Source organism: Ursus americanus, chromosome 6 (genome assembly GCF_024610735.1).
Source record: "Ursus americanus isolate L20-20 chromosome 6, mUrsAme1.1.p, whole genome shotgun sequence".
Classification (NCBI taxonomy): Eukaryota; Metazoa; Chordata; class Mammalia; order Carnivora; family Ursidae; genus Ursus; species Ursus americanus.
The window spans coordinates 65,255,341-65,260,340 of NC_142132.1; the positions used below are offsets into that span (position 1 = coordinate 65,255,341).

Genomic DNA, 5,000 nt, shown 5'->3' on the forward strand with positions numbered 1-5,000 from the left:
GCGTGTGGCGTGTGGCGTGTGGCGAGCGGGTCGGGCCCACCACGCATGGCCTGTGGTGAGGTGGGGGCACGTGGGGTTTGAATGGAGCCGGGTTGGGCAAGGTTGGGGGGGCGGGCCGCTGGCGGCAGAGGGAGTGGAAGGGAGGGCGAAGGGCAAGGAAAGGAAAAGAAAAGGAGAAAAGCCTACAGCACCCGGTATTCCCAGGCGGTCTCCCATCCAAGTACTAACCAGGCCCGACCCTGCTTAGCTTCCGAGATCAGACGAGATCGGGCGCGTTCAGGGTGGTATGGCCGTAGACGCCTGTGGCTGCCGCTCGGTGCCCCAAGAGCCTGCTCCGCCCCTCCCAGCCCCAGCCCCAGCCCCAGCCCCAGCCCAGCCCCTGCCGAGCGATTGTCAGCCCTCCTCGCCTGGCCTGTGCCTGGTGCCTGCCTGCCTGCCTGCCTGCCTGCCTGCCTGCCAGCACGCCCAGGGGACAAGATGCCTCCGGCACCCTGGAGCCGCGGAAGTCCGCGCGCTCTCCCGTCCCGGGACTCTCCTGCCGCGCCGCCGCTTGGCTCCCGGGATGGCAACGGGGTGGGTCGGGGCGCCGGGGGCGAGGCCCGAGGTGTTCTCAGAGCGCCCCCCAACCCCCCCGCCCTCCGCGGGGAGCACAACCCGCCCACTGGCCTTTCCTCCTCTCCCCGCCGCCGGGCTCAAAGCCCACCGGAAGCCTCGGGCGCCACCACAGACCATCATCACCATCCCAACCCCGTGGCCCTTCCTCCGCCACCCTTCCCCTCCCCACCCAGCGACACCAGGACCTGATCGAGAGACACCAGGGGCCGGCTCGCAATACGCAGACACACAGACACACAGGGAAAGACAGAGAGACACGGAGTGGGGGAACACTTAGGGGACACACTGGACGGGAGAGACGGGGAGGGACAGAGTGTGTGTGTGTGTGTGTGTGTGTGTGTGTGTGTGTCTGTGTGTCTCTGTGTGTGTGTGTGTGTGTGTCTGTGTGTGTGACAGAGAGAAAGAGAGAGAGAGATTAGATTATCCAACACACAGACCCTCTCACACCCCAGCACAGACACGCAGACCCCGACCCGGATGCGGACGGGGACAGGGACAGGGACAGAGACCCAGGTGCACACAGGTGACACACACCCACACACAGGGACACACAGGACGCTGTGTGGGCGCGGCAGCTAGCCCACGGGAGGGCGGTCGCGCTTGGGCGCGCTTAGGGCAAGGCGGCCGCGCCCTGGAGCTGCCATAGGAGCCCTCCCTCGGAGCCCGAGGACTTGCAGCCCAGGTGGCGGGAATCCCGATGGGCGGCCATTCCTGCCCAGCACCCCTCTGGCGTGGGGGCGTGCGAGGCATTCTTTCTTTTGCCCCATCCTTTATTTTCTGGTGGCCCTTGTGGCCGTGGTGCGGGGCGCCCCGGGGTCTCGCTGAGGGAGCGAGCCTCGCTGTTCCGCTGAGACGGGGCGCGGAGTCGGGTGCCCACGGGGCCTGAGGCCCCGGGCGGTTGGCCATCTCGTGTCCTGTGCGCACGGAGCACGGACGCCCGGGCCCAGGGGCAAAGGGACGGTGACCGGTGCGAAGGAGGGCCATGCCCTTCTGGCGGGAGCGCAGCCCAGGGCTGGTGGGGAGAAGGTGTAGGCGGGCCCAGGCAGGAGGCGGGGCCGGCAGGCGGTTGGCCCGGGGCGCTGCGGTGGGCGGGCGGCCCAAGCGAACTGCTAGGGGCTCGGGAGAGGAGAGGGCCCGGAGGCAGGGAGGAGGCCGAGAACCCAGGGAGCGCACGCCTGCAGAGGCGGGGTCACGGCCCGCCCGGGGCTCCCGCGGTTCCTCTCGCCCGGGCCGCTTTCCCTCCACCCCCCTCCGCCGCCTCCGCCTCCGCTCGCGCCGCCCCCTGAGCGCCCACCGCCCTGCACACCAGCCCCCAGCCCGCACCCCGGGATAGGCTGTGGGCGTTCCTGGGGCTTGGAGGTGGAAGGGCTGGGCTGTGGGCGCCTGGCTGTGCCACGGGCACCCGCAGAGGGCCAGGGTTCCGCGTTGCGCTGCGCGTGTGGCGTGTGGCGTGTGGCGAGCGGGTCGGGCCCACCACGCATGGCCTGTGGTGAGGTGGGGGCACGTGGGGTTTGAATGGAGCCGGGTTGGGCAAGGTTGGGGGGGCGGGCCGCTGGCGGCAGAGGGAGTGGAAGGGAGGGCGAAGGGCAAGGAAAGGAAAAGAAAAGGAGAAAAGCCTACAGCACCCGGTATTCCCAGGCGGTCTCCCATCCAAGTACTAACCAGGCCCGACCCTGCTTAGCTTCCGAGATCAGACGAGATCGGGCGCGTTCAGGGTGGTATGGCCGTAGACGCCTGTGGCTGCCGCTCGGTGCCCCAAGAGCCTGCTCCGCCCCTCCCAGCCCCAGCCCCAGCCCCAGCCCCAGCCCCAGCCCAGCCCCTGCCGAGCGATTGTCAGCCCTCCTCGCCTGGCCTGTGCCTGGTGCCTGCCTGCCTGCCTGCCTGCCTGCCTGCCAGCACGCCCAGGGGACAAGATGCCTCCGGCACCCTGGAGCCGCGGAAGTCCGCGCGCTCTCCCGTCCCGGGACTCTCCTGCCGCGCCGCCGCTTGGCTCCCGGGATGGCAACGGGGTGGGTCGGGGCGCCGGGGGCGAGGCCCGAGGTGTTCTCAGAGCGCCCCCCAACCCCCCCGCCCTCCGCGGGGAGCACAACCCGCCCACTGGCCTTTCCTCCTCTCCCCGCCGCCGGGCTCAAAGCCCACCGGAAGCCTCGGGCGCCACCACAGACCATCATCACCATCCCAACCCCGTGGCCCTTCCTCCGCCACCCTTCCCCTCCCCACCCAGCGACACCAGGACCTGATCGAGAGACACCAGGGGCCGGCTCGCAATACGCAGACACACAGACACACAGGGAAAGACAGAGAGACACGGAGTGGGGGAACACTTAGGGGACACACTGGACGGGAGAGACGGGGAGGGACAGAGTGTGTGTGTGTGTGTGTGTGTGTGTGTGTGTGTGTCTGTGTGTCTCTGTGTGTGTGTGTGTGTGTCTGTGTGTGTGACAGAGAGAAAGAGAGAGAGAGATTAGATTATCCAACACACAGACCCTCTCACACCCCAGCACAGACACGCAGACCCCGACCCGGATGCGGACGGGGACAGGGACAGAGACCCAGGTGCACACAGGTGACACACACCCACACACAGGGACACACAGGACGCTGTGTGGGCGCGGCAGCTAGCCCACGGGAGGGCGGTCGCGCTTGGGCGCGCTTTGGGCAAGGCGGCCGCGCCCTGGAGCTGCCATAGGAGCCCTCCCTCGGAGCCCGAGGACTTGCAGCCCAGGTGGCGGGAATCCCGATGGGCGGCCATTCCTGCCCAGCACCCCTCTGGCGTGGGGGCGTGCGAGGCATTCTTTCTTTTGCCCCGTCCTTTATTTTCTGGTGGCCCTTGTGGCCGTGGTGCGGGGCGCCCCGGGGTCTCGCTGAGGGAGCGAGCCTCGCTGTTCCGCTGAGACGGGGCGCGGAGTCGGGTGCCCACGGGGCCTGAGGCCCCGGGCGGTTGGCCATCTCGTGTCCTGTGCGCACGGAGCACGGACGCCCGGGCCCAGGGGCAAAGGGACGGTGACCGGTGCGAAGGAGGGCCATGCCCTTCTGGCGGGAGCGCAGCCCAGGGCTGGTGGGGAGAAGGTGTAGGCGGGCCCAGGCAGGAGGCGGGGCCGGCAGGCGGTTGGCCCGGGGCGCTGCGGTGGGCGGGCGGCCCAAGCGAACTGCTAGGGGCTCGGGAGAGGAGAGGGCCCGGAGGCAGGGAGGAGGCCGAGAACCCAGGGAGCGCACGCCTGCAGAGGCGGGGTCACGGCCCGCCCGGGGCTCCCGCGGTTCCTCTCGCCCGGGCCGCTTTCCCTCCACCCCCCTCCGCCGCCTCCGCCTCCGCTCGCGCCGCCCCCTGAGCGCCCACCGCCCTGCACACCAGCCCCCAGCCCGCACCCCGGGATAGGCTGTGGGCGTTCCTGGGGCTTGGAGGTGGAAGGGCTGGGCTGTGGGCGCCTGGCTGTGCCACGGGCACCCGCAGAGGGCCAGGGTTCCGCGTTGCGCTGCGCGTGTGGCGTGTGGCGTGTGGCGAGCGGGTCGGGCCCACCACGCATGGCCTGTGGTGAGGTGGGGGCACGTGGGGTTTGAATGGAGCCGGGTTGGGCAAGGTTGGGGGGGCGGGCCGCTGGCGGCAGAGGGAGTGGAAGGGAGGGCGAAGGGCAAGGAAAGGAAAAGAAAAGGAGAAAAGCCTACAGCACCCGGTATTCCCAGGCGGTCTCCCATCCAAGTACTAACCAGGCCCGACCCTGCTTAGCTTCCGAGATCAGACGAGATCGGGCGCGTTCAGGGTGGTATGGCCGTAGACGCCTGTGGCTGCCGCTCGGTGCCCCAAGAGCCTGCTCCGCCCCTCCCAGCCCCAGCCCCAGCCCCAGCCCCAGCCCCAGCCCCAGCCCAGCCCCTGCCGAGCGATTGTCAGCCCTCCTCGCCTGGCCTGTGCCTGGTGCCTGCCTGCCTGCCTGCCTGCCTGCCAGCACGCCCAGGGGACAAGATGCCTCCGGCACCCTGGAGCCGCGGAAGTCCGCGCGCTCTCCCGTCCCGGGACTCTCCTGCCGCGCCGCCGCTTGGCTCCCGGGATGGCAACGGGGTGGGTCGGGGCGCCGGGGGCGAGGCCCGAGGTGTTCTCAGAGCGCCCCCCAACCCCCCCGCCCTCCGCGGGGAGCACAACCCGCCCACTGGCCTTTCCTCCTCTCCCCGCCGCCGGGCTCAAAGCCCACCGGAAGCCTCGGGCGCCACCACAGACCATCATCACCATCCCAACCCCGTGGCCCTTCCTCCGCCACCCTTCCCCTCCCCACCCAGCGACACCAGGACCTGATCGAGAGACACCAGGGGCCGGCTCGCAATACGCAGACACACAGACACAGGGAAAGACAGAGAGACACGGAGTGGGGGAACACTTAGGGGACACACTGGAC

The 5,000-nt window shown here is 69.9% G+C and overlaps 3 non-coding genes across 3 annotated transcripts; all 3 read right to left on the reverse strand.

Moving 5' to 3' along the window:
- Nucleotides 1-179: 179 nt before the first annotated feature.
- LOC148109901 (5S ribosomal RNA) lies at nucleotides 180-298 on the reverse strand. The gene has a single exon (XR_015724954.1). It is a non-coding gene; the product is annotated as a 5S ribosomal RNA (ribosomal RNA).
- Nucleotides 299-2,228: 1,930 nt separating this feature from the next.
- Nucleotides 2,229-2,347, reverse strand: LOC148109902 (5S ribosomal RNA). Its single transcript, XR_015724955.1, has one exon. It is a non-coding gene; the product is annotated as a 5S ribosomal RNA (ribosomal RNA).
- A 1,924-nt stretch (nucleotides 2,348-4,271) lies between these two features.
- LOC148109903 (5S ribosomal RNA) lies at nucleotides 4,272-4,390 on the reverse strand. The gene has a single exon (XR_015724956.1). It is a non-coding gene; the product is annotated as a 5S ribosomal RNA (ribosomal RNA).
- Between the last annotated feature and the right edge of the window lie 610 nt (nucleotides 4,391-5,000).